Source organism: Onychomys torridus, chromosome 1, assembly GCF_903995425.1.
Source record: "Onychomys torridus chromosome 1, mOncTor1.1, whole genome shotgun sequence".
Classification (NCBI taxonomy): Eukaryota; Metazoa; Chordata; class Mammalia; order Rodentia; family Cricetidae; genus Onychomys; species Onychomys torridus.
Window position 1 is genome coordinate 31,543,824 of NC_050443.1, and position 12,667 is coordinate 31,556,490.

General features: G+C 52.9%; 1 protein-coding gene across 2 annotated transcripts in view; it reads right to left on the reverse strand.

The window, feature by feature from the left end:
• Positions 1 to 12,667, reverse strand: part of Kcnc1 (potassium voltage-gated channel subfamily C member 1) — a 41,538-nt gene that overhangs the window by 27,206 nt on the left and 1,665 nt on the right. The gene's annotated exons all lie outside the window — the stretch shown is intronic.

Consider the following 12,667-nt stretch of genomic DNA (forward strand, 5'->3'; position numbering starts at 1 on the left):
AGGCTGTTCCAGGAGTGAAGCTTGGGAACCACTCCACAAAGGGGGGGGGGGGGGCAATCAAAACTTGCCTGCAAGGATGCATCCATTTTACAAAAGGAAGTGATGATACCTTGCCACAGGAAACAGAAAGCAAGGGCAGCCAGCCAGGCAGGCAGGCCAGGCGCAAGAGGAGGCGAGGAGACTGTAGGTGAAGGGTGGGCGGGCAGCAAGAGCAGAATGCACAGGATTTTAAGGATAGTAGCCACCAGGCTTCAGGCAGGGCTGAGGGCACTGGAAGCCCCCGCGATTCCTAACTGCCATGCTTGCACTCAAATCTCCAGTCTGCTAGAGAGAAAAGAATACATCTCTCTGGTGACAGCCAGGCCTCGGGGGACACAACTCCTGCTGCCCAAAAGGGAAGCCAGTGCCTGGCATTTCTGACCTTTGTGCCACTAAATATATCACTGGTGACGGTGGTTTGTGGCCCTGAGGCTGTGAGGCCACCAGGCTTCCACATTCTGCATCTCTGTGGCTCGGCCAGGGCCTCACTGCATACTGAGGAACCTAAGCCCAGGCCCAGCTGGTGCTGCCAGATCCTGCCCTCAGTAAGTGCCGTTCGAGCTCCCAGGAACCAGGCCAGGGGCTCCGCTCCTCAGAGGCTCACTCTGCCAGGGATACAAACTGCTGTTGCCATTGTTCACTTGAAGAAATGGGCTCAGTTAGATGTCATCTGCCCATTCCACACCAAGGCAGAATGAACACCACAATCCAGTCTCTTCCCTGTATCGCTCCCTTGCCCTTGACATGGTGGTCTCTCCCCATGCATGGCCTAACTAGGAACCACATTCTCTCCCAAATCCAAATCTTCTTTCTGCTGCTGATTGTACTGGCTTCTCCAACCTCACTATGTATACCTTACGGCTAAGGAAATGAAGGCCCCAAAATGCATTGGCTGGGCACCAAATGTGTAGGCTTCTTAGGAGCCAAGTCAGGAGTATCTGGCTCCATGAGGAAGCACCCTGCAAAGAGCAGATGATGTGAGCCCTCACTCCAGGGCTCCGGTCGGCTCCCCACGGCCCAGCGGGCAGCCAGGTTCCTCACAGCTGCCCAGCGAGCCCCCGAGGGTGAACATACAAATTCATCTTTGATGGAGACACTGGCCCTGGCGTGCAGCTGTGCGCTGGAGTATGTTTCCAACCCTGCCCTGGCAACAAGGCTCAAGAGCAGGCTCCTCTACCACCTAAGAGGTCAGAAAAAAAAAAAAAAAAAAAAAAAGTCCCCAGAAACCTCCCGGCAGGCCTGGAACTCCAAGGACGTCACTCCAGCAATCCCGGCTCCGTTTGTAGACAGTAAATTTGTGTTCTAAGAACCACCAAGACTAGCGACTTCAGAACGCCCTCGAAAGACACCTTCCTGAAGAAATGGTGGGAATGATCTAATTTGCACCTGTGTTGGCCACGTGCAATCTGTAAAGCTCTCTGTGTCTTAATTCGATGGAGTCCCACAGCAGCTTTCTGTTCCCTCCCACTGGTGAGCCAAGGTGGCCGAGTACTGCAGAGACCACATACCTTCTAATCTACAGATCTAGGATGGACCTGGCTAGTAGGGTCCACAACCTCTCCCTTAGACACTTTCATGACCTACTCTGTAGTGGGGAGCTCATGAGCAGCTACGGGGCTGGAAGCGACCGTACGAGCTTAGTTTGCCGAACCCTTCACCAACTTCCCTCTGGCCTTACACCAAGCTCTGGAGCCAGTTCACCATCCCAGTCTGTGGCAGCTAGGATGGCCAGGCAGGAACTCCCTTCAATGAAGAGCCAGCCTGTGTGGGCTGCTGTGGCCATGGAGAGGAGAGGTCACTGCAGGCATGGAGAGGGCTAAGCTCTTGCGCTGGCAGGCTTGGGGAGGGCACCAAGGCAGAACCTCCACCCCTGCCACCCTGCAGGAAGTCTGTGAGGAGCACAGCCCTTTCTGACCTACCACTGTCCCCTGGATTTCCATATGCCTTTGCTGTGCCTAGGGCCCTGGTACATGCCTGCCTGCTCACAGATTTTGTACATCTAACTCACTCTGCTGCCCAGATGTCATGTGACTCTCTCTTGCATTTCCTTCACTACCGTCTCTGTGGCACTGGTTCCCCTTGGGCATATTGCATGTCCACTGTTTTCTGTCCATTTCTCACACTGGCATATAAGGTCCCAAGGGCACCAGTTCATGACTGTTTCATTCTTGGCTTGATTACTAACACGATTCCTAGCACGGGCAGCAGTGCCTACCACATAGGTGGTATTCTCAATATCTGCTGGATAAAAAAGTGACTAAATCAATACAGAGCACTGTCAGTAGCTCTGAAAGGTTTTCTATGCGCAGATGAGGTGCAGGAGTCCCTTCGTGTACCAGGGTGGATGAAAGGGAAGGTGTGGGACGCAATGGGCTGCAGAGAAGGCAAGAATGGGGCCGGCAGCCATCGGGCGAGAGGTGGAAAGGGCATTTGAGGCCCTGCAGAGGCTAGGAAAGTTTCCCTTGTCTGCCATGATGCTGGCTGCAGTGGCCTCAGCCTGGGCACGGTGAGGCTGGCTCCTGAGGCCCCCTGAGTTCAGCTGTCTGGGGCTGCCCCTGCTAATATTAGCCTGTCCCCACCCGCCTGGCGTCAACTTGGCGGGGTAGCCCAGTCTGAGAATGGGCACTGTCCCTGTCCACTGGCACCAACAGCAGCCCTTATCCCTGGTCCCAAGATCCTGCAGCTCTGGGGTCCAAGGACCCCTGCCACTGCCCCTCCCTGGACTTGAGGCTTCCTGACTGAGAAGCCAAGGTGTGTGGTCTCCTCCACTGCCAGGCCCACCACACTGGCACAATGTCAGCATCTCAGGTCGCTGAATTTGGCTCTTGGCCAGAGTCTGATGTCACCTGCCTGCCTGCCCTCCCTCCCTCTCACCCAGCAAGTGGACGTTCTGTTACCTCCCTCTAGAGACAGAAGAAGAGCAGGGATGAGTGGTCCATTGCAACAGACAGGGAGACTGAGGTTCAAAGGGAATGTGACCTGCCTGTAATAATGGGGGTCTTTTGGGAGAATTCAGGCCTGTCTCCCCGAGTGACACCATGACAACCAGATCCTGGGAGACAAGTCTGGAAACTGGAGTCCTGTGGACCGGGAAAGGTTAGGTGACCATGGAAGAGGCATTTTTTTAGAAAATTTGGGAATTCAAAGAAGAAAGCAGGTGGAACACAGGTGAAGGTTTGGGTCTTCTAGGGCCACTAGCTGGTGAGAAGATAATGAAACCTACAATAATTAAACACTGATTACGTTCTGGGTTCTGGGCTGAGTGCTTAACACATTTAATCCTCCCAACTTCCCTATGAGTCAGCAGCTATTAATAGCCTTCTCTTGAGGCACAGACAGGTTAGGGAACTTGTCCAAGGTCACACAGCTGGTGAGTAGCGGGGCTGGGATTTGACCTCAGGTCTCCCCACTCAAGAGGCCCGCCCTAAGGAGAGAATGGGACTTTGTCACATTGCCAGAGTCAAATAGCCAGGAACCAATGGTAGAGAGCTGTTCCACATTTATTTTACTGAATGTATGGCTGAGGCTCCAAGTACAGGAATTTGGGGTTAAAAAAATAATCCTTTCTAGGCCTCCAAGAGAAGAAGTGTGTTTTGAAATCCGGTGTCTCATGCCTAGAACTTTCCACAAACATACTTGGCAGAGGGAAGAGGGCAAGAAGGGGTGGGGAAGATTCCTCAGCAAAAGTAGAAAACGTGGCTGGCCTTCAAGAGAGAGAGTCAGGGCTGGAGAGATGGCTCAATGGCTGAGCGCACGGGCTGCTCTGCCAGAGGACCTGGGTTCAAGTCCCAGCACCCACATGGCAGCTCCTACCTGTCTGTAACTCCAGTTCCAGGACCTGACACCCTCACACAGGCATATATGCAGGCAAAACACCAATGCACATTAAAAAAATAAAAATAAAAGAAGAACAAATTAAAAGAGAGAGAGTGTCCCAGAGAAGTTGGCTTAGGCTGTACCATGCAGGGTTTAGGAGCTTTTGTGTGTCAGTCTTGGATCTCTGATTGGGAGTACACAGGCTGATGCAGTGGGAGGCAGGAGTTTGGAGAGGGCCCTGGATGTGAACACCTTCCTTCATTTGTAGGCCTAGAGTGCCTGCGAGTAGCCGAGGTAACCACATCCTAATCTGGGCATCACAGCAGTTCATCACCACACCTCAGTCTGGTCATCATGGCCCCAATATGGGAGAGGGGGGATTCCCAGATAAGGAAGGGGTTCAGTGAAGGGTGGACCCAAAGGCATGACCCCTGTTCAATCTTGAACTCTGATCCTACCATCTCATTCTTCGTTTAATGATTTTTTGTTTTCAGACGAAGCCTTGCTACGTATCCTAGGCTAGCCTTACTTGAGTTCTCCCACTTCTGCTGCCTGAGTGTGGGGATTAAAGGCGTGCACCGCTGCCCCCACCCACAGCCAGATTACTTGACTTTCAACCAATATTTACTTAGCACCCATCTCGTTCCAGGTACTGCTCTGGAGTTAAGGGATGCCACCGCTGGCAAAAGAAGCTAAAATTCTTGGCATTATGAAACCCACACACTAGGAGAACAAACAAGCAAGGCAAATAAGGAAAACACACAGAATGTCAGATGCCCACATGAAAACCGTGGGACCTCAAAGGAGGGGACCTGGAGGGAATCGCGAGGAAGAGGAGGCAACAAGATGAGTGAGTGGGTCCTGTGCAGGAGGGCCTAAGAAAGAAGGTCGAAGGGGCCATTCTTACAGACATTCACAGTCCTTGGAAAGAGTTAGGCTTCTCCTCCAAGGGAGCCCAGAATCCCAAGTGAGATAGAACCAAGGACTGATGAGGTCCAGTAGCCTTGGTTAGGGCCTTGGGCAGAACGGGGTGATGAAGACTGAGATGAGGAGGCCAGAAGGCCACAGCAATGGTTTTCAAAGGTAGCTTCAGCTAGAGAAGTTAGAGGTGATGGGCGTGTGGGTGGACTCTGGATGAGTCTGAAGCTGGCATATAGGAAAAGGACCCAGAGGACACCCTCCCCGCAAAGCTTTGTGCCGAATGGAGGCAGCTGGCATTTGCTGAGAAGGGTCTAACCCCCAGGCTTCATCATCTTGCCACCAGCTGGGCTGCAAAGGAGGATCGGAGTCACAGAGTAGCTCTGACAACCTACACACACTATCCAGTGGTCCATGGATCCTGACACCCCCACCCCTCTAGGCTACGACCCACTGCCTACGTCAGCACCCCTCAGCCTCTAACATGCCTGAGTCATCTGGGGATCCTGTTAGGATGCAGGTTCTAACTAGGCTGTTTGGGGTGGGGCTTGAGACTCCATTCTAACAAGCCTCAAGCCAACCCCCATCAGCTCATGTTGCTCATGGTCAAGGGGCCGTGCTTGGAACAGCACCCCACAACAGGAACTCTCCCCTGCTAGCATTCATGTCACCCAGGAATGGACCGGTCTAGGAATGGAACCTTTGCAGGACACAGTCCAGGAATCTGAACTTCTTGAAGCACCCCAGGTAGTTCTCAAGGGTCAGCCTGGCAGAAGGGTCCTCCAGAACCTATCCCTCAGCCTCCATGACAGCCAGGGGCAAGACCTTTACCTTGTCCCACACAGCACTCTTCTGCAATATACCACAGGTCCCCTATGAATGGCTTCCTGCTGCTCCCTGAGAGCCAACAGCCAAGAAAAGAGCCCATGGCAGAGGGAAAGAGCTGGCGCCCACTGAGCTGGTATCGCCCCAAAGCAGTGATATCGCAGGTCTGAGCCTGCCACTGGGCTGGTGGCCTACCCAGCAGGGGAGTAACTACTATGCTTTGAATGAATGAATGAATGAATGAATGAGCACAGGTTGAATGTGCCAAGTGAAAAGAGGCTCTGAAGACCCTTCCCTTGAGCTCCTTCCCACTTGGTGCCAGGACTTGTGTCCAGAGAACTCAACTATGTCCTAGAGGGTAGCTAGGCTGGGGTGTGGAGGGGGAGAGAGGAAGGACTCGTCTCTCAGCTCCTTTGGGAAGCTGAAGTCCAGGATTCTTAAACTTCCGCCATGCCAGGCCTAGGAGGTCCTTAGTGCTCACTGAGATCAACCTTCCTGAGTGACAGGTGGATAAACTAGCCCCAAGGCATTGGATCTTGCCCAAAGCAGCTCAGTAGCTTTAGTGTCGGCCTATAAATCCTATTCTGGTCTAGTTGTCCGATGCCTACAACCAGGAGTTGGTATGTGATCTCATCAGTCCACATCTGATGGTCTGTACATCCCTGGCTCCAGGCCTTCAGAGGTTACCCACTCGGGTCTAGTCTAAATTGTATGAGCTTGGTGCCTCGGCACCCAGGGCCCTCAGTCCAAAAGGAGGAGGTTGGCGCAGCCAGACAGCCAGGCTGGGAGCTGGGAACTGAAGAGGGTAGATTGCATGCTCAGAAGGGAGCGGGAAGAACAGTAAGTCAGGGTAGCAGGGAGTAGATGAGCAAAAGTCCAGAGGTGGAAACAAAGCCTGAAGACCAGGGGTCTGGAGGGAATCTGACTAAAGAGGAGAGTAGGAGACACGGTCCGGGACCAGGGCAAGTCTCAAACTCAGAGCTAAGGAGGTGTTTCCACACAACGCCTCACACAAGATAACTTTCCATCTTCCTTGGTTTCTCTGCCATTTCCTGAGGGACCTAGCTTATACGAATGGGAATGGGAGATGCCTGGGCACTGTGGGGACATTTCCTTCTTTGAGAATACCAGAGAGCCCTTTAGCCTAACTGGGACATAGCCCTCCTTCTACGATCCGGGTCAGGGCTTGCTGAACAGGATTCCTGGACAGGTTTGGGAACCAGATGGAAGTACACGCCTGGAGCATGGCAGGCTGCAGACCCCAGCATCTCTGGAACAGGGACAGGAGGCAGACCCTGAATGCTGACTGCTCTGCGCATGAGCTAAGGAACCTTAGACATGTGACTCCACCTCTCTGTGGCAAGGGCATGGAAATAATAATGTTGTCCTGTGGAATGTTGCGAGAACTGGATGAAGACCTGTGGATCTAGCCCTTTAGACAGTGTGACACGTGTAAGCACATTAATAAAAGGTGGCACCGAGAAAGGGAGATGATAAGCAAAATTTGACTTGGAGGATGTTAGGAATTTGGGCCAAATCCTGTGCTCACTGACCAGAGGAGTCTCAAGCATCAGGATTGGGTCTGGGAGGGCAAATAACTGTTTATTCTACCCCCATCTGGAGAGGAAATGGGGGGGGGTAATAAGAGAACAGACAGTGTACCTGGGTGTGGTCTGCAGTTCTTTAAAACTAGGAGCCGAGAGCAGCAGAGAGCCTGCACTGTGAGTGTGGGTCCCACTGACGCACGTGGTGGTGGGTTGTGCCTTCCCCTACTGAGTCTGTGCCGTCTGTCCTGGGTGAGGAAGGTGGCAATGGTTATCCCACAGCCCCTCCTGCTGGGCCCACCCATGCACTTCCTGTAAGATGCCACCCTAAGGAAAGAACTTCATCGAGCTGACTTAGTCGGAGTGCCCTTCATGGCACCCGATTGCTGTCATCACTATATTTCATCAGGTTTTTGATCTTTCATCACTGGTAATGTCTGGTGACCCTAGCCTGGCTTCAGTGAGACTCCTGTTACAGCTGATACAGCCTTATGTTTCCTGACGGTGATTTTCCATTCACTGACGACTCTACCTCCACCCTCATCTATGCTGTCTTCACAGATGAGCCCAATGTCCAGCCCCCCCTCTGCAAGGTCCCAGTGTATGGGCCCTTGTACAGGTCATGGTCCTGAGTACAGTCTGCTTTCCTCTAGACCTTAATCCATGCCCTCGAAGAACTTTTTCTTCAATAGTAGTGGCTGAAGGTGTCCCGCCCCACATCCTCTGTGCACGGAAGGTCCCCTCCAACCAACTAGCTCTCCTATACAAAAGCTGGCGGCCACTGCCCTGGAGTCTCTTGGGCTCTCCTTTGCCTCCCAGCCACCTTTCCAGATGGGAGCTAAGACTGGGGTGGTGGCCAGGCTGATCCAGGAGTGACAGCAGGGTGCGGCTTAAGGCCCTGACCTTTTGGTCCAGAGTGGAATACACTGGTCATGAGACTGCTCAGAATAGCCAGAGGCACTAAATTCAGCTGTCGTGGGAGGCTTGAGGTCCCTGGCTCAGGCGGTGGCCCCTGGAATGAGCCCCTACCGGAGTCCTCCCACACCTCGGAGACAAGTCTTGTCTTCCCTGAGAGACGTAGGCCAACGGCCCTCCAAGCTTCTAATGGCAGAGCACTGATGCTGCCCCCCAGGGTGGAAGACTCCAAACCCTCTCCAAGGTGGGGCTCCCAAGTGTCTGCTGAGCTTGGAGTTGGGGATGAGGGTTCCCAACCTGCTCACCTGTGACCTTGAGAAATCACTCCTCTCTGGACCTCAGCCTCCCCTGGCACAATAGCTCCTACTATATTGAATGTAGAGGAGGCTTAGAACCTGGAGGAGATAAACCTGAATGAGCAAGGCTTCTCATGAACGTCCAATCACCAACAGATAATTGCGCCGGAGGGAGGGGCCCTGGGACTGAACCCTAATCCCGTCTATCGGGGCCAGGAAGGACACAGCTAAGGAACTGCTCTTTAAGTGGGTGTGAAGGACAGGGAGAGAGTTAGGAAGAAAGAGTCCTCTGGGGGAATGGGACACGACCTAGCAATGTAAGCAACTAAGCCAGGTCAGACGATTCTTCAGTGATCGGTGGCTAAATCAGGCAAGAGCACATTGGATAGTCCGGCGGGACCCAAGAGGCCCCAGGATGAACCTGGGAAGTCCTGCAGGCTTTGATGACCTGGCCAGTTTTTCAGTTCAAAGGGCCATTGTGTTTGCCAAATGGAAAAATGGACTGGAAGGACCCGGGACTAGAGTCGGGGAAAAAATTCATAAAGCTGCTGGAGAGGTGGGCCTGAGGGAACCATGGTGGTTTGAAGTACAGAGGTAGGCGTAATGATAGCGGAGAAGATGAAGTTCAGACATGGAGGTGAGACAATAGGGCAGAGCCACAGCAGAAGCACCAGCCAAAGGATAAGACAAGCCAGGACAGCAGCCGAATTTCCTGACTGTTTCCTGTATGCCTGTGGCCATCCACGGTACCTCGGAGATGCTCTATGTAAACCTCTACAGTCAGGCCTCAAGCGACTCTCTTCATCAGTGATGGAACTAAAGGACTCCAACTCCCCGACACCTAGTCTGTGATTTTCTTCACTGAAAGGCCTTGGGGGCTTGTATACAAAATACAAGGACTCCTGGTAAAGCACAGTGTCTGGATGGGCACGCTGCTGCTACGGGTGTCATGCCACCATGTGCCCAAATATGCCCTGTCCTGGGGAGGAGCGAGCGTCCTAAGAAGTCCCTGTTAATGGTTTCATCTTTACCTCAGGCACAGCCTGGGCTCCCAGAGTTGTCTTTGGCTGGGCTCTTCACTCTAATCCCTGGGTGGCTCCCTCCCCAGAGAGCTAAGAAGAGTTAGGATATATGAATTCCCAAGGACTAAGGGCAGGGCAGAGGCAGAGAGGGACAGGGGTCAGATGGACAGGAGAGTGCACACAGGTGGGGCTTCCCTAGCTCTGAGGTCGTTGGTATTCATCAGGTCAAGTGGGGACTGATGTCACCACACTCATACATGTGCAGATGGTAGGGACACTCCTTGGCCTGCAGCCTAGAGACCATCATTGGCCTTGATATGATGGTGGGCAATGTTCCTGGTGACTTGTATATCACAGACAGAGACCTGAGGCCTCTGACCTCAGCTGACTCTCAAGGAGGTGAGGAGGGCAGGCTCAGGCCAGCTGGTCTCACATATCTGCTCTCACACCTCTGTAACTTCTCACACAAGAACTGCACTTCCTCTGGCTGCCAATGCCTGCTCAGCCCTCGGTGCCTGCCCAGTGTGACTTCAGGAGGCATCTTATCCAGGACGCCCTCATGCCCTCATCCACATAGTTAGTTACACCACCACTCACACCTTCCATGTATCTGAGGCTGCAACACCCCACAATCCAGATCACAGCCTCCCCCAGCTCACCTCACTCCCCAACCCCCATTCTGGAAGGACAGGGGGCTAGCTGTTCTGGCAGCTCCAATGGGACTCCCTATCCCAACCAAGGAGCCCCCATCCTCCACAGCCGATATCCTGATAGCTCCTTAGGGGGAAGCGACCTCACTGCTGGCCCATACATCCACAACTGGCCTGGATGGGACATGTATCTTCTGAGGTATGGCATGCAAGATTTTCTTCAGTCAGACAGCCCAGGAGTCCCAGGAAATGGAGACAGCAGGCAGGGAACCTACAGATTATACCTTCTTCCAGGTAGGTATAATGTCTCTCACACACAAGCACTAATAGTAACAATAACACACATCTAAGATCCCTCTCATACAAAACACACATTGTCACACATGGGGCCTACAGTCTCTTAATACACAGCCACACATACTCTGTCACACAGAATATGCACATGTTGTGTTGCACACATAAGCTTACACATATACATGGCTTCACACGTACACTTCCACACCTGGCCACACATCTCTGAGATACACTGACCTGGAGTCTCACATGCAACATTTCTCTTAAAACATTTCTTTTTTTCTTATTACACACATTCTCTCATAGAGTCTCTCTCTCTCTCTCATACACACACCACACACACACACACACACACACACACACACCATCTATCAACACACATACAATCTCACATCCCATTTCTTTGACACAAGGATCTCTCTTATATTCACAGTCTCAACACACAACACACACACACACACACACACACACACACACACACACACACACACTTGAACACACGTGTGCCCTCAGAGTCACACTCACCTACCATATTTTGATTCTTACACATGAGGAGTCTCTCACACACCCACACAGAAGCTCATGCACAAGCTTTCTAGTTTTTATTTCACACACACAGACTATATCACACGTGAGATTCAGGTCTAGAATCTGGAAAAAAAAGAATGCTAAACCCAGACCCACCAATCTGAGGCTTTTCCAGGCCGTGAGGGAGGAGTAAACGAAGGGTGCAGCTGGGCCGGCAGCATCAGAGCAAAGATGGAGGGGGAGGAGGCAGGCAGCAGGCTGGTCTCTGCGCAGGGCTGCAGAGAGGCAGCGCAATGCAGTCAGGCTGGCCAGGCGGACGGGCAGCAGGAGCCTGGTTCTAATCCCAGCTCTGCCTTAAGTGTTCCCTCCCTCTGTGGGTCTCAGTGTCCTCGTGGGGTGCCGATGCAAACAAAAAAGGCCTACAGCCTGTCTGTGAGGCTACCAGAGGAAGAAAGTAGCACTGCCGTCCTGAGTGGGGCACCCCCTCACACCCACCTGTACACCAGCACCCCACCTGACACCTCTGACTGGCGCTTTCCCTGCGTCTGCTCTTCAGTGGACTGGTGGAGAGATTCTCGACTTCTCGGCCTGTGGTCTTATGCTGAAACAACATGTATATAGGTGTTGTGTTTGTCTCCATCAAGTGACGGCAACCCCACAGCCTCCGAGTGGGTGGAAAGAGCAAGTGACCCTACTGACCCCCACCTGCCCTGAAACAGGAGTACACTGATAGGGCAGAGGCCAAGGTGGCCTGGAGGGGCTCAGGCCTCTGTAATGACCCTTTAGAAGTTGGGCCTTCTTAGCCTCCCTTCCAGGGGCCAAGGTCAGATGTACATGGAAGGGCTTCTCTAACCCAGGCTTTGGCTGAGCCTGCCAGGCATCTCTCTCCAGGCCATACTGGTTCATTCTCTCAGCCCCACGTCCCAGCCCCTCCCCTCAGCTCAGCATAGCCTCCAGTTACATAACCCTCTAGCTGTAGTGGCCTCTGTCATCAAGGAGAGGGGGGTAAGAAGAGAGGCCTCCTCTGCAGGGTCCCAGGCCACCCTGAACAAAGGCAGGGAGCCAATGGCCATCTCAGGAGAGAATAAGGTCCAGGAGATTTTGATTCACATTTCACTGGGCCTCCTACTTCCAGGTTGACCTTGGCCAAAATCCTGAGTGGCAACATGGGCGGCCACGTGCTCTCTCTCTGCATCCCTACCCCCAGCACCTGTTCTAGGATTCAAGGTATGAGTTTCTGAGCTGCTGTCTCCAGCCCACGTGTCTTTCTGTTTTATCTGAGCATCAGGTCTGCCAGGTGTCTGCCTGTACAGCCCTTCCCTGTCCTCGGGCACCTCAGACCCCTCCCCCAGCTCTTATTTGTCTACTGATCTTTAGTGGATTCCAGCGCCTCCTCATGTCCCCCTACCCCAGCTCCAGCTCAGCCTCCTGAAGTAGTTAAAGGTAGCCAAAAGGGGCAGAGGTGGCTTATAGATGGGGGAGGGGCTGTTTCAAATACCCAACTCTCCCTCTCCCTCTCCCTCTCTCTCTCTCTCTCTCTCTCTCTCTCTCTCTCTCTCTCTCTCTCTCTCTCTCATCCTTGGTACTCTTCAGGCCAGAGAACAGAGCTCTGAAAGGCCCAGTTTGTCTTCCAGGGTAGGTGTCTCTTTGAGGACTCTTTTGGGGAAGATGGTCCATCAAATGGTCCCTGAGGTCCACCATTCTTACCATTTTACACAGGAAACTAATTCATGGAGGCCATCTGAAGGGCCAAGGTCAGCAACAGGGTGTCCTTTCTCTCTAGTAACAATTTGCTTGTTTCTAAAGGGGTGTGGCTGAGG